Source organism: Pinus tabuliformis, chromosome 3_1 (assembly GCF_031772625.1).
Source record: "Pinus tabuliformis cultivar Carrire ecotype Pingquan chromosome 3_1, CPIR1, whole genome shotgun sequence".
Taxonomy (NCBI): Eukaryota; Viridiplantae; Streptophyta; class Pinopsida; order Pinales; family Pinaceae; genus Pinus; species Pinus tabuliformis.
In genome coordinates this window covers 648920168-648941784 of record NC_142301.1, presented here as the reverse complement: position 1 = coordinate 648941784, position 21617 = coordinate 648920168, and positions in this window count along the sequence as shown.

The window sequence follows — 21617 nt, the reverse complement described above, 5'->3', positions numbered from 1 at the left end:
TCATCACATATGATAAATAGGGTTAAGCTAGGTTTCTTTACATTTGGTTCATGATCTTTATGCAATTAGAATAAGTTTCTTTCCTTGTACTTTGTTTCTTGCAATAAGTTAAGTTTCCATTTCGAACATTTCATTTTCTACAATTAGTTTAAGGTTTGACTTTAGTACATGCACTCCATTACATCATGACAGCAAAGGAAGGACACATTATATGATGCACATATAATGATGATACCTCTTAACTTTGTACGAACCCCGGGTTGATAATTAAAGTCAGTAGCCTTGGGAGTTGTAGCATTCTTGTTGCAATACAAAGGATTAGTACATCCTGTAGGAAATCCTCTAGTGTCCTATTTTGAGCCCGAATTGTTGCAAAATTCTTGTTGCAATACACACCTCTGAGGCTTCCTTTTATTAACACCCTACAATGGACATAAACTACGAACTTATATTTATGAGTCCAATTCCAATATAGCTTCAACAATGCATATCGTGCATAGATACCATCCAAGAGATATGCGGACATGTAAAATTCTGGAGCTTGATTTTCTTACAAAGATGCTTTAACCCTTCCCACCTACCGCTGCAACTCAAATGATAATATATATTCCCAAATAAAAAATTCCATAGTTCACCACTAGATTGAGCGTATATATCCAGCTCTCTTAGAATATGTCAGTGTTCTTGTGCCAAAATATCCAACAATACATACCTATCATATACTGATATATGTCTCCTAAGATCTTTGTTAGATAAATTATTGTTGGGAAATGGAAGAACTTGGCGAGTTCTCAACACCATTGCTTCATAGCATCAGTCATGTCGAGGTTAGCCCATCTTGTGTAAAAGGAATTGTTTACATATTCATTGGGTTTGAGCATCTTATAATACGTCTCCATATCCTCACCATGATACTTGGCAAGGTGCCTGCCACATTCACTACATAGCAAAAGGCGTGAGCCATACATGTGTAATTATCCATTCTATAGCTTCATCACATGGAATGACTCGGTATCTGCATGCAATCCTATGTATCCTAGATTTATTAGTGTTTATATATGCATGAACATCTTCTAAGTCCTCAAGGGATGTCTCCTGCATACATATGTTGTAGATATTTCTTTAGGTAACCTCTGTCATCTTGTCAATAAAACACTGAGTGTTTGCATATATAGGAATATTGGAATTTGTAACTTTAATCAGGGCATCATTGCCTTCTCCTGAGATTTCTTTAGAGGCTACTTTGCATGACAACATGTCTCCAACAGATGACGACATAGTGGCAAAACTTGCAACACATACACTTGTTTGTAGAATCACACTCATAGCGACGAGATCAACTTAAAACAAATAACTATGAAGCAATATTTTTAAATCATATTCAAAAGAGTCACCACGAATTATACAACATAAAAAAAAATATGAAAAAATGGAAAAAATAACTTTCATGTAAGAAAAAATACACATGAAAACTAGGAGGGCGCACTCTCAAAGCACAAAGAGACATGCATGGTCATTCAGGGCTTCATAATGAACTAGTTCGCTCAAGAAAGAGGAAAAAGAGAATCTAGGGTGCATTGTATCACCCTAAAGAGTCGAAGGAATGAGAAAAGGTGGTTAAGGTATTTCCTATGTGCCTAAGTGCCGTGGAGACAAGGTGGTTGCACTTTTGCACTACAAATTGGGGAAGAATGAGTAAAAGTGAGCTTTGGGTCTTCAAAGTGCTCCTATGTGCTAAAGGGAAATGAGGGAACATTGTCACATGTTGAAGGGATGAATTATGAGGCTTTGTGTCTTTGTGATGTGCCCATGTGCCATAAGGAAAAAAAGGTGCACTCTAGTACTTCAAAGGGTCGCAGGGAAAATCTTCATGCATTCGTGATGCAACCATGCACGTAGGAAGAAAACTGGGTTGAACATGGGGCAATTTTCAAGACTGAAGGAGGTTCGAGCTTAGGGAGTGAACTCTTCTTGAAAAGAAGACAAAAACAAGTACAAAAGATATAATTCAATGCTAATATAAGGAGAGGAATTATCTACAAGGCTATATAAGTTACTATTGCATGCATGGTGGAAGATGAAAAGTTTTAGGAATGTGAAAGGTTTCTTGCATGTGACAGTAAATGAACACTTGCAAGATGAAGATATAGCTAAAATTCCAATAAACACACTGCAAAACAAGAAATCGACAACAAACAAAGCAAGATTTCATAGTGAAATGATAAAAACCAATAAATATTTGAGCATGCAAACTTACTTTCTACACAAGTTGATGAAGGGTCGAATTATTTCCAGTTATACAATCAAATGAGATGATGATGAGGGAATGATTAGATGAGTTTATTTAAAGAGATTAGTATGAAAAACTAACTCATGCATAAGTTCCACTTGTTGAGAGATGAAAGGATCACTTAAGGAGTTAAGGCAGTTCCTATTTTCTAGGAGTGTGCCCTCATGCAACAAGTTGGATCATGCATGCAACTGGATAGGGTACAAGTCTTTGTCATGAAGGAGTGTGCCCTCATGCAACAAGTTGGATCATGCATGCAACTAGATAGGGCACAAGTCTTTGTCATGAAGGAGTGCACCCAGGTAGGGCGCACTTTCTCTTCCTGAAGAAGTGTGCCCACGTAGGGATCACTCCTTCGGTTTGAGGAAGTTTGCTCACCCTAAATGCAAACCTTCATCAACTGAAAGTGCACTTTTTCTTTTGTGATAGATTGTCTTGCTTTTTTCTTTCCTTTTCCACTTTTATGCGCTTTTTTGAGTGTGTGCGTGGTTAGAAGGTGTTAGGTCCCTATACTACTAGTGTAGCCCCTTATTGTTATAAGTGCAACCCCCTTACGGTATTTTTGTGCCCATGTAGTCCCCATGTTGTTATTATTGTGCCCCATAGAAGCCCACAATTTTTATTGTTGTGCCCCTACAATATTATTGTTATGTAGGCTCTAATTATATTGGGACTACTTAGACTCCTATATATAGAAGGAGGTATTCTCATTTGTGTCATTAAATAATTTTTCATTTTTGTAATGTAAAGGAAGTTTCCCCCTTGAAGAGGCTGATTTTGAAGTTGTCGATCTATCTTTTCTTCCATTTTGTGAGCTAGTTACATAACATTTCGTATCAAATCTTTGGATTCTAGGGTTTCCCTGCTCCAAATAGGTCATCATGGAATTTTCGCTATAACTTTTTCTCTACAAAATTTCAGAAGATAAAAAAAAACCCATTTGATCCGAAATCGTTCTGAGCCTCGGGTATGAATTTTAGATCTTGTCTCGATATATTTTAGGAGATATGATATGAGGAATTTATGGTTTTTGCAAGCTCCAAAATTCCATCTCAAAGATGCCATCATGGAATTTTCGCTATAATTGTGTTTCTATGAAGGCTCGGACTCTGAAATTAAAACCCATTTGAGCTTAAATCATGGTGAAGTTCGGGCCTAAATTTCATATATTATCTCACTATATTTTTGGAGATATGGTCCAAGACACTTAGGGTTTTTGTAGGCACCCAAATTACATCCAAAATAGGTTACCTTGGGAAAATCGTCATAAATTTCTATATGAGCATCAGATTGAAATTTCATAAGAAGTTACAGAAAGAGGAAGGAATGTACTTCTATGTCTATTGTTTTTAGGTTTGAAATAGTATATAATAAGGTCATATTGGGAGATTGGGCATAAATCTTTCTTGTAGAATCCAATTTCGATCAGACTTGTGGAATTGTAAGGAGGACACATAGGGCTACCACAAGTCCAAATTCCAGACCCTAGAGATCCGACCTTTCAGATATACAATAGACTCAAGATCGAGATCCTAAAAGCAAGAAAAAGAATTACTCGAATCAACAAAATAGAAACACCTAGTAATCAAAATTGGATGGATGATTTGAAGAATGCGATCTAAGCTAAGATAAATAGTTTTATCTATGCCATGGAAGCTGATATCGATGGTATGAAAGAATGTTGGAATAAAGGCATGGAATATTTGAAGAAAGACATAGAGTGTTTGAAGGAAGGTGGGACAAAGCTGCTACAAGAAAGGCGGCCTCCTAATGGAGAAAAGGTAGTAGAGGAAACTCATGATGAGAAACAAAAAGTAATGTTAATCATGATTTCGTAGAATCTAATGTTAAATTGAAGACCCAACATATTCCAAATATAGATATGAGGAAGTTTGATGGCAAGGATCCTGTAACATGGATACTACAGATGGAGAAATATTTTGATCTACATGATGTGCAATTGTTACAAAAGGTATGTATTGCATCTTTATATTTAGAACCAAATAAATTTTTATGGTATAACGAGATCTTTTCTCATAAAACACTTATCACATGGTCAATTTTCATGGAGGAAATGATATCACATTATGAGGACACAAAGAGAAACACCTTCTTTAGCTAATTGATAAATCTCAAACAAAAGGGTTCAATGCTAGAGTGTTGGCATTATGACACAGGTTTTGTCCTTAATGGCAACCGACTCAGATGACAGATCACAATACAGTAGGTTAATAGCACAGAGTTACAAATCGGACTTCACAGAATGAAGAAAGAAAGGTATACACAGGTTCACCATTAGCCAAGCCACATATACATGCGGGTTCACTATATACAAGTCACGTATATGTACACACACACTTTCACAAAAGGAAAAGCACGTATACCTTGGAAAACTAAGTTTTTGGTCTAAAATATTTGTTCCATGGTATTTTGATCCATGGTATTGGTCCAAGGTATCAGGTCCAAGGTATTGACCCTAGGTATTTGGTCCAAGGTATTGGTCCTAAGTGGTTTTTGTCCATGGTATTGAGAAACGCATACAGACTATAAAAGGAGGAGAATATCATTAGGCCAAGGTGTGCAAGTATCGAATATCTGATGAAGTGTGAGATCTAATACGCAGGTTATTGACTTATGGTGTTGTTTTTGATCTAAACCAAGGATGAACCTTAGAATTTGATGAAGGATAAGATCTAATGATGTATCAAGATCTTAAGGCTTCAAGTGAATTATCTTTATGTGGTTTGATCACGTATCTAAATAACTGGAGCATGTTGTAGTCTGTAACTATAATGATCTGGGTATGACTGAAGTTTGGAATTATTGTAATGTTTAAATGATTATTTATAGATCTGTACCCAAGTTGACTTTAGAAAAGAAGCATATACACGTTGGTTTTGCATATCAAAACAAACTATACATCATAAATTTGATTTGCAGATCTGTACGCTGGTTCACTTTGAGGAAAGCACGTATGCATGCAGGTTCGACACATGGAAGTAGCGTATACCTTATAAAATATTTTTCGCTGCTTCTATTTGTTATTGCAGTGTTCTGGGTACTAGCTTGGGTTTTGGTTACTGTATTCTGGTGACAGCATTCTGAAATATCAGATTGATGGGTTGTCAAAGTGATTGATTGATTTGGTTATGGTTGGTTCAATAGGAGATTGGTTGATACAGATATATTTGATGATTGAATGATGTTGTTGATGGATCCAGTCTGAAAATTTATGAAACATGGTCCCTGGACGAAAAGAGAAGGTTTTAACCTTCTGTAGGCCAACACCTCGGTACTAGTAAACATATCAGCTAGTACAAGAGCTAGGGGGTTGTAGCTCCCTTCCAGTAGAAGCTAATGAATGAGAGAAGGTTGTAGCCTTCTGCATGTAGAAGCCTACATATTGGTATAAGACTACACTAGTACAAAATTTGTAAGCAGATTTTTCTTATTATTAATAGAAGACAGAGACGACAGCAGCAAGTGGCTTTCACCCACATTGGGTTTCCACCTTATATATTTGTGTTCTTTTGTGTTTATTATGTGTGATGCTTTATTCTGCTTTTACTTCACTGTCTAATGAATTCCTAATATACTAGTTAAAGTTCAATGCATGATAATTTGGGTAAATCAAAAGATCTCTGCATATACACTGGTTGCGTTAAGTATAGTTGTGTATACATGCTAGTTCACTAAGCTGAAGTAGCGTATACAAATCAATTTTGAAAATTAAATTATTGATCTAATAATACTGATTCACCCCCCCTCTCAGTATTATTTCCAACAATTGGTATCAGAGCCAGGTTCTTTAGAAGAAGCTTGATCGCTTGATAGAAGATCCATCATCATGAATAATCAAGAAAGCGGGGGATCCATCAGACCTCCAATCTTTGATGGAAGAAACTTTTTTTATTGGAACGTAAGAACCACAACCTATCTTCAATCACTTGGAATAGATGTTTGGGAAATCGTGGAAGGAGGATATACATTTCCATCTGCAATTCCTACAGATACGACAGGTAAAAAGCAATATGAAACCAATGCCATGGCTGTCAATACATTGTTTGGAAGTTTGTCACAATCAAAGTTTGTCAAAGTTATGCAGCTCAAATCCACCACATAAATATGGGACAAAATCGTTCTAAGCTACGAAGGAGACTCTTAGGTAAAACATGCTAAACTGCAAACTCTCAAAATTCAATATGAAACTCTCAAGATGCACAATGGTGAAAGTATATCTGGTTACTTCTTACATATAGATGAGATTGTTAATTGCAAGAAGAATCTCGATGAAGAGATAAAGGAAGTTACGTTAGTTGAAAAATTTATAAGATCCTTGTCTGCTAAGTTTGAATTAAAAGTATCTGCCATAGAAGAAAAGCAGGATCTACAAACTATTACTAGGACATAGTTGCACAGAATCTTAACTGCCTTTGAGATGAGAAAAGGAGGTCCATCAGATATGAGAGAGGCCACATTTAAAGCTTCAGCAAAAGGAAAAGAAGAACTCAATGAATCAAGACATATTTCAGAAGAATAAGAGGAATTAAACTTTGTCAAGAAGCTTCTACGGGGTTCCGGAAGATTCAGAGGTAAACTACCTTTCAAATGTGTTGTCGGTGGTAGAGTCAGTCATTATGCTGCCAAATGTCCCCATAAAGATAAATATGATAAAGGGAAGGAATATGCAAAATGGAATAGAAAACAAATTGTAAGTAAAAGGAGCTACTATACTCATGAAGATAGCGATGGTTTATCAAATAGTGATGAAGATGAAAATAGTAATGACTATAGACCTCTGATGGCTTATGAAGATGATTATTTTTTGGATTCTTTAGATGAAGACCACCTTTATGAAGAAATCTCTAAACTCAAAATCTATCTAGAAGAAAATAATATGATTATAGATACCTTGACATACCAACTTGCCGAGAGAGAAAAACATAATGAAAAACTAGAAAGTGAAATTGTGGGTCTAAGAAAGGATCTTGAGAAAAAAAAATCTCTCAATCTTAGATTTGCTAAATGATTAGAAACCTTAAATGAAATTATCAAAGTGCAGTGTTCTCCTCTAATAAAGATAGGTCTTAGATATATTAAAGAAGCATCTCAAGCATAGAAGCCATCAACCTCCACTAAAAGTTATCTTGATGCAACAAAGAGCAGTGAACAGGTTGACAATCATCAACAAAGGCATAAAGCAGACCACCAGGTAAATCAGGCTCAATTTACTTCAAGGATGAACAAAAGCCACAACCAACCTCAAGTAAATCGTACTCAATTTTCTTCAAAGATGAAAAGAAACTACAATCACCAGGTCAGTAGATTCAATAATCGCAGGAACTTCTTTAATAGTCAATGTTTCTCATGTCATAATTTTGGACACAAAGTTGCTCAATGTGTTGCTTACAAAACCATCATGACTAGAGAAGCACGAAATCAAAGCAATGTGACAGGGATCAAGAAAAGTTCCTATAATAATTTTTCTCTTCTTGAAAATGAAATAGAATGCTCAATTTGTAACAACTTTGGCCATGAAGAATCTGAATGCAGGAGTAAATTTCGGCAAATATCTCAAAAGGAGAAAACTCCATTAAATTCCAAAATATGGAGAAAGAAAGAACTGCAAACAGAGAGATGTGGTATAGCCTTGTATTCAGAAGGACAGGAAGACTAGTGGTACATCGACAGTGGATGCTCAAAACACATGACAGGTGACAAAGAAAAACTACACTCATATAATGCCTTAGAAAAGGAAAAGAGTGTCTCATTTGGAAATGACACTACTCCTAACATAAAAGGTAAAGGCTCTATTTTCTTGAAAGAAAAAGTTAAAGTAGGGAATGTTATGTATGTTGATGGTTTAAAGCATAACCTGTTGAGTGTGAGTCAAATGTGTGATCAAGGAAATGAAGTAGTGTTTCGATCAAATGGATGTGTTGTTCGTGAGCTTGATACAGGAGAAACTGTGATTAAAGGTACAAGAACTCCAAACAACCTATACATACTCAAGGGAGGACAACAACAATGCTATCTAAGAAAAAATGACGAAAAATGGCTATTGCATAGAAGATTGGGACATATAAGCTTTTCTCAAATAAGAAAAGCATGCAGATTCTAGGCTATTCGTAATCTTCCAGATATCAACATTCCTGAAAATACTATATGCAAATCATGTCAATTCGGTAAGCAAACCAGATCTCATTTCATCGAAAAGGAAGGGTCAGCTAGTAAGCCTCTTGAACTTGTTCATAATGATTTATGTGGACCATCGAGGAAAAAGTCACCTCGTGGAGAAGAATACTTTATATTGTTCATTGATGATTTTTCCAGAATATGTTGGATAGGTCTTCTAAAGCATAAAGATGAAGCATTTGAAAAATTCAAAGCCTTCAAAGCTTTGGTTGAAAATGAATCAGATAGAAAAATCAAATGCCTCAGATCTGATCGAGGAGGGAAATTAACCTCGGATGAATTCTTTGAGTTTTTTGAACAACATGGAATAAAAAGGCAATTCTCCACCACAAGGACTCCTCAGCAAAATGAAGTGGTAGAAAGAATGAACAGAACTATTCAACAAATGGCTCGTGCTATGCTAGATGAACCTGGAACTCCTGCAACCTTCTAGGGTGAAGCTGCATTTGTCGCTGTCACTATTCTCAACCAAGAAAATGTTCGAGTAAATAGCACTCAAACTCCACATGAACTTTGGTATGGAAAGACTCCCAGAAGAAAATGTTACATCAAAAGAACTGATGAAAAACTTGATAAGTTTCAACCTAGAGTAGATGAAGTTATTCTTCTTGGCTACTCTTCCTGAAGTAAAGGATATAAATGTTATAATAAAAGACTTGGGAAAATTATTAAAAGCATTGATGTTGTAGTTGATGAAGCATGCAAAAATCCAAAACAGATAAAAACCAAAGATTATGACAATGAAGAAGATGAGGATCATTTTCCCACATCAAATCACATTGATTCTAAAGAAGAAACCAATGGACCACCAGAGGAAGAGATAACAATAGAAGAAAAGACTCCATCCAAGTATGTTTAGAAAAATCATCTAGAAACTCAAATTTTAGGGGGAAAAGGGGCAGGTGTACAGACAAGAAGAACTATTGTCGAAGCCTCAAGCTATATAGCATTACTATCTTCCATTGAACCTCAAAATGTAAATGAAGCATGCAGAGATGAATGTTGAGTCAAGGCCATGAATGAAGAACTTGAGCAAATTGAAAAGAATGATACTTTGGAATTAGTTCCTAAACCTCATGATAAGAATATCATAGGAACTAAATGGATATTCAAAAACAAGCTGAACGAAAATGGAGAAGTTATTAGAAACAAGGCTAGACTTGTTTGCAAAGGATATGCTCAACAAAAAGGTATAGATTTTGAAGAAACTTTTGCACCTATTGCTAGACTTGAAGCCATAAGAATGTTTCTAGCTCTTTCTAGTTTTCAGAAATCCAAAGTATATCAAATGGATGTAAAATATACCTTTCTTAATAGAGACTTAGAAGAAGAAGTCTATATTGAACAACCAGAAGGATTCATTCTTGGAAATTATGCAAAACTTGTATTCAAACTCAGAAAGGCTCTCTATGGTCTAAAGCAGGCTCCAAGGGCCTGGTATTATCGTCTTGACAAATATCTCCACCAACAAGGTTTCTTAAAGGGTCAGTAGATAGAAATATATATACAAAGATTGACATTGGTAAATTGCTAATAATTATTGTTTATGTTGTTGATATCATTTTTCGTAGCAATGAATAATCCATGAGTCAGAATTTTGCTTTAGTAATGCAGCGAGAATTTGAAATTTCCTTGCCTGGTGAGCTCACCTACTTTCTTGGTCTATAAGTTCAGCAAAATAAAGATGGTATTTTTCTCTCACAAACCAAATACCTCAAACAGATCCTAAAAAAGTACAACATGGAGGATTCTAAACCAGTATGTACCCCAATGGTAATAGAATGTAGTCTCAGCTCAAATGATGAATCAACAGCGGTACATCAACCAACTTACAGATCCATGATTGGTAGTCTGATTTATCTAACAGGTACCTGACCTAACATCATGCATGCAATAGAAATAGTTGGAAGATTTCAAGGAAATCCAAAGCAATCACACCTTCAGGCGGTCAAAAGGATTTTCAAATATCTTCAAGGAACACAGAACTTCGGTTTATGGTATCGTATAGATACAAATCTTACACTTCAGGCATATACAGATGCATTCTATATGGGTTCCTGGTTAGTGTCTTGGTTCAGCAAGAAACAAAGTTCAATTTCATTATCTACAACCGAAGCAGAATACATGGCTGCTGCATCTTGCTGCACACAACTACTTTGGATGATGCAAACCTTACAAGACATTCATATCACATGTACCCCACCCATCTCCATTCTATGTGATAATACAAGCGACATTAGTATTTCAAAGAATCCAGTCATGCACTCCAAGACTAAGCACATACCCATCAAATATCATTTTCTACGTGAACAAGTTCTTGAAAAAAAGGTCAAATTGGAGTATGTTCCCTCCAAAGAACAGGTTGTTGATATATTCACTAAACCACTACCCAGAGAGACATTTAAATATCTCAAACAAAAGCTTGAAGTAGTTGATGCATCATCCTGCTGTTAAATCCTATCTTCTTTAGAGAAAGGTGGTTATATGCGAGTTTCATGAAGCGTATTCACGTATATACGCTGGTTTCTGTGGGTATAGTCGTGTATATGTTGGTTTGAGGAAAATCAGTGGGCCAGACTCAGGAGAAAGGGGTTTGATATGGTTCAGTGAATTATCTTCTCTGCTTGATGATAGTTACAATCTGTTGATGACATGTGGAAATATGTTGGCTCTCATAAGTTGTTGATAACTTGATGTATATATGATTGATGATGATTCCTTGATAACTCTTATGATATATGAAATGATAAGATCTAACAGTGAACATCTGACATAGGTTCAGGGGGGAGTATATGCTTCTAATAATGCATTGTTGGCATTACCTTAGAAGATCTCAGGACAGATTCACATAGTTGTTTTTGATGGAACAACTTCAGTGGGAGAACATGGTTGTTGGTCTGGATGCTGATTGACAGATCCTGCTGATGATAGTTGTTGATGACTATCATGATCTTGTCTAAGATATTTGGTCTCTGTTATATATTTCATGTATATCATCTAATGTAAAGGTCATGAAAAGACCTAATTTGTAACCGCACTATGCATGGGGCGGATGATATAATATTTCTTGTATTAACAATTGGTATATCCCGACTTGGTTGGGTTGATGAGTCAAATTTGGTATATCCCCATTTGATTGGGAGATGGATGTATGTATGAGTCTTTGGTGATAGGAAAGTCATTGGTGATGTATGTATAGAGTCATGTCATCTTTTTTTAGACCTTGCTTGTGCTTAGGGGGAGCATGGACTTGATCGTAGGAGCTCAATCAGAACACTTTAGCATATCACAGAATTCAACACGTACTTAGGGGGAGCATGACCCTTTGCCCTTGATGACAAAGGGAAAGAGCAACTTGGTGTTGCCATCAAGTCCAAAGGGGGAGATTGTTGGCATTATGACACATGTGTTGTCCTTGATGGCAACTCACTCAGATGACAAATCAAAGTACAACAGGTTAACAGCACAATTTACAGATCAGACTTCACAGAATGAAGAAAGAGAGGTATATGCAGGTTCACCATTAGCCAAGCCACGTATACATGTGGGTTCACTATATACAACTTGCCTATACGTACACACGGACTTTCGCAAAAGGAAAAGCGTGTATACCTTCAAAAAATAAGTTTTTGGTCTGAAGTATTTGGCCCATGGTATTGGTCCAAGGTATCAGGTCTGAGGTATTGACCCTAGGTATTTGGTCCTAAGTGGTTTTGGTCCATGGTATTGAGAAAGGCATACAAGCTATAAAAAGAGGAGAAGATCATTAGGCCAAGGTGTTTAAGTATCGAATATCTGATGAAGTGTGAGATCTAATACATAGGTTATTGGCTTATGGCGCTATGCTTGATCTAAACTAAGGATGAACCTTAGTGTTTGATGAAGGATAAGATCTAATGATGTATTAGGATCTTAAGGCTTGAGGTGAATTATCTTTATGTGAGTATGGGGGATTTACGCATTGCATTATATTAGATATCATTTTTGGGATTCAACTGCGTTAAGTAAGTCATTCAAACGTATGACCATTTCCATGAGAGGTAGTCGTAACTGACTAATTTCTTCACCCCTGTGAGCATCACCCGATGCAATGAGTGCTAAGTGATTTTTGAATAGTTCACTTAGCACTCATTGCATCGGGTGATGCTCACAGGGGTGAAGAAATTAGTCAGTTACGACTACCTCTCATGGAAATGGTCATACGTTTGAATGACTTACTTAACGCAGTTGAATCCCAAAAATGATATCTAATATCTTTATGTGGTTTGACCATGTATCTGAATAACTGGCGCATGTTGTAGTCTGTAAATATAATGATATGGGCATCAATGAAGTCTAGAATTGTTGTAATGTTTAAATCATCATTTACATATCTGTATGCAGGTTCACTTTAGAAAAGAAGCATATACAAGCTGGTTCTGCATATTAAAATAGCGTATACATCATAAATTTGATTTGTAGATCTGTACACTGGTTCGCTTTGAGGAAAGTGCATATGCACATAGGTTCGACAAATGGAAGTAGCATATACCTTATAAAATATGTTTTAGTTGCTTCTGCTTGTTATTGCAGTGTTCTGGGTACTGGCTTGGGTTCTGGTTACTGTATTCAGGTGATAGCATTCTGAAAGATCAGATTGATCGGTCGTCAAAGTGATTGATTGATTTGGTTGTTGTTGGTTCAATAGGAGATTGGTTGATGTGGATATATTTGATGATTTAATGATGTTGTTGATGGATCCAGATTGAAAATTTAAGAAATGTGGTCCCTAGAGGTAAAGAGAAAGTTGTAGCCTTCTGTAGGCTGGCACCTACGTACTACTAAACAAATCAGCTAGTACAAGAGCTAGGGGGTTGTAGCTCCCTTCCAGTAGAAGCTGGAAAATGAGAGAAGGTTGTAGCCTTCTGCAGGTAGAAGCCTAATACTGGTATAAGACTATACCAGTACAAAATTTGTAAACAAATTTTCTTATTATTAAAAGAAGACAAAGACAACAACAGCAGGTGGTTTTCACCCACATTGGGTTTCCACTTTATATCTTGGTGTTATTGTGTGTTTCTTATGTGTGACGATTTATTCTTCTTTTACTACACTATCTAATGAATTCCTAATATACTAGTTAAAGTTCAATGCATGATAATTTGGGTAAATCAAAAGATCTCTACATATACGATGGCTGCAATAAGTATAGTTGTGCATACATGCTAGTTCATAGCTGAAGTAGCGTATACAAATCAGTTTTAAATATTAATTATTGATCTAATAATATTGATTCACCCCCCTCTCAGTATTATTTCCAACACAGAGCACATTGAGGACATCCAAAAATTGAACATAAGGGTAAATTATATTCCAAAGAAGTAGAGGATTGATGTCTTCATAGGGATTTTAAAGGATAAAATTTAACATGAGTTTCGTCTTTGGGAACCTGATTCATTGGAGAAGGCATTCAGGTTGGCAAGAAAAATTGAAAGAAAAATTATGGCAACAAGAAATCCTCCCACTCATAATTATAAATATGGAAGTGTTGTTGTTGTTATCCTTCCACAACCTACAAGGTTGAGACCACAAAAATTGGAAGAAAAAGGAGAAAATGACCTTTGTTACAGTTGCGATAGAAAATACACTAAATGTCATAAGTGCATTGAGAATAAATTATCTTAGGTTGATTGTGAAGAGGAGGAAGAAAAGGATCAAGAAACACCAAAAGAAGAGGATATACACCAGGAACCAACCGTAGAGAAAGAAGAAATGAATCTAACCATATCCTATAATGCATTAGCAAGAATTACCGCTCCTAATACTCTCAAGATAGAAGGACATATCAAGAAGAAAAAGGATAACCTCACTTTCGCGCAAAATCGAATGAAACAACAGGCATATCAACATCGCAGTGAAAGATGTTTTGACATAGGAAACTGGGTATTTTTACGACTACAAGCATACAAACAAATGTCCCTCAAGTAAGCTAAGAAGGATAATAAATTATCACCAAAGTAATATGGTCGTTATAAACTGCTACAAAGGATTGGTAATATGGCATACAAATTGGAGCTTCCTGCATCTTCCTTAGTGCCCCTAGTTTTCCATGTTTCATGATTAAAGAAGGTTATAGGTGAGAAGGTCCTAGTTCAAACAATATTGTTAGAACTTGACAAGGTAGGAAAAATAATATTTGAACCTAAAGAAGTCACAGAATCAAGAACCTGACAACTACTAAATCGATCAATTTCAGAGTATCTGATCAAGTGGAAAAATTTACCCATTGAATATTTCACATGGGAGCATGAGAATTTTATACAGAATCATCCAGAACTATTGAAGTGTTGAGGACAACACTTTTTTAAGCAGAGGGGCATGTTAAGCCCCTATACTACTAGTGTAGCCCCTTATTGTTATTAGTGAAACACCCTTATGGTATTTGTGTGCCCATGTAGTCCCCGTGTTGTTATTATTGTGCCCCATAGAAGCCCACTATTGTTATTGTTGTGCCCCTACAATATTATTTTTATGTAGTCTCTAATTAAATTGGGACCACTTAGACTCCTATATATAGAAAGGAGGTATTCTCATTTGTATCATTGAAGAATTGTTCATTTTGTAATGTAAAGGAGGTTACCCCCCCCCCCCAAGAGGCTGATTTTGAAGTCGTTGATCTATCTTCTCTTCTATTTTATGAGCTGGTTACATAACATAACACAAGTTTCTAAGTCAAGAAAGGATGTGAGTTCACCTAACCACAACTTACTAACCCAAACGTTTCTAATGGTTAAGTGATGACACTTGAGACACATTGAATTAGGAGGATGTGACAATACGAGAAAACACTTAAATAAAACATAAAACCACATGACTATGCATGGGGGCTTGAAATGACAGTTAGCATAGGATCCAAAATTAACACAGATAACATTTTTGGAGGTTCGTTGTCGTAGCGACAACATTGGTGACACACTGGGAGACTCCACCTTCTTTGAAATGGTTTCATTGAATGTACACAATCTCATTTCTATAGGAAGTATTGATTCGATCAATGATTTACCTTCAACTCTCCACTCTTCCGAGGTAAGCATACAACCTTCCCAATTCCACCACTCAGTATAAGACAAATATTAAACATGCCACATCAATATCCTGTTGTCATAAGTAATGGTAATATAGTACAATGAAATAAAAAAATCATAGTTTTAGTTTTACATATCTAGAATTGATCCACTGCCAGCATGCCTAGATAATACCCTGATGGAGTCACTTCGGGAAAAAAAACGTTGCTTCACTGCCAACGAGCCTATACAGTACCCTGGCGAATTTTCTTGCTTCACCTCCATGTGCAAGAATCATTTCTCTTATTTCACCCTTTTATACTTCATAAGAATGTGCATAGGCACTTATTATTTTTTAACGGGCAGAAGAGGGATCCCAACTTATTAAGAGCAGAAGAGGTTGTTCCTTCAGAGATAGGCTTCATACCTCTCATGCTTTAGTCACTAAAATTTTTCTCCTTATCTGATTCTCCATAGATAGATAAGAAAGAAAATGCCATTCTTAATAGGACCAAGTTTGTGAATGAGAAATATAAATAGGTGCGTATTTCATGGTTTCTTATAATCTCCCAATTGAAGGATTGTATTTTCCGTTGGAAAATTACTGACTTGGAAGATGAAAACCAAATCAAGGAAGAGGGAGATAGATAAGCCAATAGTTGTGAGCTACTTCAATTTCCCTTTTTCAAAATACTAGCCAATCCATCTCGAAGCTCAAACTGACTTATTCAAGACTAATCAAACAGAAGCATAAAACCGTAACATCAAAGACAAAGTGATAGTGCAATGCATCTAACTACATGTAGCCTAACTTAGCCTAATCTAAACAATACAAAGCCAGATCATGTAAAGTGAATCTTCAGTGCATCCATAGAAGATGCTACTGACCTTTAAACTGAAGGATGTGATCATGTACAGTGAAAATGAAAAGTAGTATAGTGAACAAGAGGAATTGTGCAAGCATTTGCACTCACATGTTACAAATATAAAGTGAAAACACAATGTTGAATTACACTTAAATTGTCTACCTCATTAGGGACTCCACAACAACAATAATCATTGGGTTTATGACCATGCAAGACAAGTAAAAGCATATGAAAATAAAATCCATGGGACATGGGCCTAGACTAAAATAACTCTTCTAAGAAATCTACAAAGGTATAATGGAAGCAACCTTTAAGGAAAGATATACAAGAGATATTACAGAAATACATATCCATTTCATACATGATATTCTTAAGTTGACCACAATCCAAGTTATCTTGGGTGTAGGATTCTTCATTATGCATTAGGGATTTGCTTGAAAAGGGATGAAGTAGCGGAAGTTCAATAGTCAAATTAAATTTCCTTCCCTGCAAGTTGAAATTTTTTATATGAATTAAAAAAGCATCCCTCAGAAAGGCATCATCATCCCGTGTGATGAAATCGATGAAAACATTGTGTATATAAATAAAAAATTGTCCTAAATCACAAATACCACCACAGTGATAGGGACCTCAGAGACTTGACATAACCATCAGCCTTATTTGAAGTTCCCTACTCACTTGACTTGACTTTTGATTCTGATAAAACATGGCCAGTTTATTATCAAGAGAGGATTCAACATCTCGTTCATGAGATTCAACAGAAGATAGATGTTCAAGACTAGTGCAAAATTCTTCAATGATAAGCATTTCATATTCTTGATAGAAAAGGGGATATACCTAAAAGAAAATAATTGATAATCATGCCAAACTCCTTTTGAAAATATTGAAAATATATATCTTCATGTGGGAACAAATATTCATCCAACTTTCTTGAACGATCATTACCATATAATTTAGAGAGAAGAAAATCATCGATGTCATGGTCATCCAAGGGTTTTCCTTGATTTATAGGTGCAAGATTGAAAGGAAGGATATCAGGATTTAAATACGGTTGATTGATAAGATCAGATGAATCACCATCAGGAGAGAGTTGTGAAATAAAAATGAGTTCTTCGTCAACAAATTTATCTTCTAATTCAAAGATTGGTTTAGTTCCAATATATGGAACATCAAAGGGAGGAGGACATGGGACAAAGAGAATTCTCAGTTCTTCTTCTAGAAGTTGAAATTATTCTTGGTCAAAAGGATCTGATTCGAAATATTTCCTTGACATCTAGACTAAGAATCAACACTTCTCATCTGAAAACTTCCATTCCACTTCCTCATCCAGAAACTAATAATAGAGGTGAAGGACCCGATCAGGAAAATTCTGAAGAAATTCGGTCAATTCCATTCTAAGTTGATCAATTTCATCAATAACATCCTAATATTCATATTTATCAAAAACTCAATAAATATCGTTAACCAAGTGATCAAAAGATGTGATAGAAGCTATGGGTCAATAATAGCACCATTTCTTCACACAACCATCAAATGTAAGGGTAAAAAACCATGCAATTATTTCTTCTGAATCAACACCATTTAAGAAGGATAATTGAATAAATTCAACAACATACCCAAGAATGGTTGATAAGATCTTCCCATCAAATTTAAATCATTATAATTCATGTAAAAATTCCACATGGATTGAAATATCTAGAGATTTTGTAAAACACCATGGGATTATGATTAGGGATGAAGCCATTGAAGTTAAAAGACTCAAACAGACTTCATAGGCTCAATTTGTCATCTGACCCTCCTTCTAGTGCCAAAAATGTTGATGGTGCTTGATTCTACCAAAACATTAAGGTGATCTCCCTGATGTAAAGTCCCAACTAGACTTCACATAGTTTGGTGTAGGAGTCCCATCCGGTCATATGGTCGGACCACCGTTGGAATGGTTTTCCAAGAAATGCCTTGGTTACAATCGCACATAAGATAACACAATGCCTCTTTTGGTCAGCAAGGATGTGAGATTTGTGAGACACATAGTGTAAGGTATACGAGGGAGACTTCCACATATGGTCAATGAAACAAGCCACTAATTAGAAGATTAATATTACTATCCTAAAGGGTGACCCGTGGTAAAGAGAAATATTTGTTATGTACCTATAGATTAGTCCACATAATAATAAAAAAAATCATTAAATCATAGCAACATTGATTCAATAACATCCAAAACTAAGGAACGAAATAGTTCATTGAATTAGCATGTAAATAAAGTAACATATACCACACACATAACCAAAACAGTCCAACTATATACACAATACATGTATGAAGGGATGTTGGCTCATTAAGCTTTGATTATAGGTGTAAGATCCCAAGAACATTGTTACATGAGTGAAACATTACATCCAATAGTGGAAGATGAAGACACAACTTGCTTCTCCAAAGAATAATATATCTCCTATGTAGTACAAGAGAAACAAAGGCTAGGCCTCCAAAAGCTCGACAAAAGACTGGTCCCCTAAAATCCCCCTTTTCTTGAGTTATGAGGAGATATTTATAACAAACACAATGACTCTTGCACTTCTCATGACTCTTTCACTTCTATTATTATTCATATTCTAATATGGCTCATTACCTTCCAATGTGTGGCCATTCATATTCCTCTTGTGTTGCTTGGAATTTTTACATAACATTTATTACATGAGACAATTTACAGATGAGACAATGGCATAATAAGACAAAATTGCTAAAAGACAAAACTCATGAAATGGAAATACCATGTGCTTCTTCATGGATTTCATTTGTGATAAAAGTGTTCCATGCTCTGAACTCCTTTTCTATGGCATTGTTCTGGTCTAGTAAGTCTCCTTTTAGCACATCCACACCTCCAATTGTTCTCACAATATATTCTTTGAGATCAACTAGACATTATTCCACAACCATGAAAGCTTCGTATATGCTTTGACTAGTGCAAAGGCATACTATTGAATAACATCTTTTTTCACTTCCAAGCATTCTTGTTCTGTTACCTGCTTGATTTTTTCAATGTAATCTCTGAACTCTATTGTAGTGGCTACAACCACCCTCCAAAATTTTGGTCTGCACCCAATTTCGGAGCCTCCCTTCAGATTTTCACTTGATGACTGCACACACTCAGGTTCACTCTGTGAGCTCACGTGAGTCTTCACATTCACCTTGCTTGTTCATTTCACCAATCTTTCATGTTGATGTCAAATTCATGCTTGTGACCATGTTCTAGTTATAATCAAAGTATTTTCTTCGTGTGTACCTGTTGTTCTCGCTATGAAAACATTAGTTGCACTCACACATGGAGCCACATTCACTATCACGCAAGCATTTTCACGGTTGACCAACAATCAATTACAAGTGTTGCACTTGTCGCCTGTACCGTCGGTCAGTCATGGTCTACATATGTGTCTGGAAGGTTTGATTCATCTCATCATTGAGTCATGCAAGTGTGTGTTGCAAGATAACATATTCATCTTTCACTCATTCACACACTTAGTCATTTTGCTGATGTTCTGACAATTGGACTCCCCTCTGACGGCTAGACCATCACCCCGCCATCGACTCCATCGACTATCACCCAGAACAACACAGGAGCACCAAACAAGTCATTTCAAATTGCACTGCCCACAAGAAAATCAAGCAATCTCCATGCTAGTCAACCAGAGAGTTTCACGTGGTAGCCACCATAGGACTAACTTCCCTAAAAAATTGCACAGAGGTTTCAAGCATTGCCCACTATTCTAAATGAGAAAATTTTGTAGACATGCTAGACAGACATGTAGTGCCCATCCTTGTCTCTCTCAGGAAATTGTGCAATTTTTTTAGCCATCACTCTCGACAGTCGGCAAGCTGCTCATCTAAAAAATTATACAATTTTCATGAGTAGGCCTTCTACTCTCCAGCAGTCCACTCAACTCAGAAATTGTGCAGAGATGGTCAGTAGGCTGACCTACAAGTATCACTGCATTTTCTCTTGTCAGTATCTCCTAGTATAAAATTGCCAGTTCCCTCAAGGAATTGCGCATTTCCTACTACCAAGCTCCTAGCAGCTGACTACGACTTCCCCTCACGAATTGCGCAGTTTCTGCTACTATTGACCCATCAATGAGCTGCCAATTCCCTCTAGGAATTACACAGTTTTGGTTGCTAGCCTCCTGGATAGTTCCTCCAAAAAATTGTGCAATTTCTGTTTGCCAAACCTCCCTCCAGCCTGCTCAGTTCCTCCAAAAAAATTACGCAGTTTTTGCTATCAAGCCCAGCTACCTGCTCATTCTAGAAACTACATAGATTTTTCTTGCCTAGCTTTCATGTAGCCCGGACTATTCCCCTCAAAATACTGCATAGTTTTATCCTCCCATTGGGCTAGACCTCATGGACAGTCATTGACGATCCAAATTTCCCATCTCCATCACTCAATGACTCTTGTGTAGTTTTCATCAGCAGTTCCTAGAGCCTCCATCCCGCCTCACAACCTTGTTGCCTCTCCCAGTCACCTGCATCCGAAGTGATCATGTATCATGGTACGCTAAGATATTTTTGGATTTGATTTCATCTCGACATGAGTGACTATAGGAACATGTACACAAAAAAACATGGCGCGACGACGAACAGCATGAATGAAGGGGAGCACATGCACAAGGATAGGTTCACCAACGAGCAAACAAATGATGCATGCAAAGAGATGTTCTCACAAACAGACGATCATGCAAAGATGTGTTCATAGATGGATGGATGAGAAAACATGCAGGATGTTCTCATTGACAGACAAACGAATGAACATGCACCTTTCGCAAATAGACGAACATGTCGAGCCTTCCAAAATACTAGCAAGGAGCAATGTGAAAAAGCTACATCAAGAAAACGTACGACCATGGAATACTCCATGCACTTTTCCATGTGGAGGTGAAGCCATGACACACCATGACGACATCCATCACCCAAGAACATTGCAGTTCGACATGCACACTAGTAGCAACACAAATGTACCAGCACTATCATGTCGAGTCATGTCATGAGTTATGTCGTCCACATCTCTATTGTGGGCCATACTATCTATCAATGTAATGTAACATGGAAGTCCAAGAGACCCACTTTTTATATAAAGAGTCATGGAAGTCAAACAGTCATGAGGGTAGTCGAATAGCCACAAGGGTTAGTTTCACCCTTGGCTATAAATACCCCCTCATTTGTACATGCAAAGGA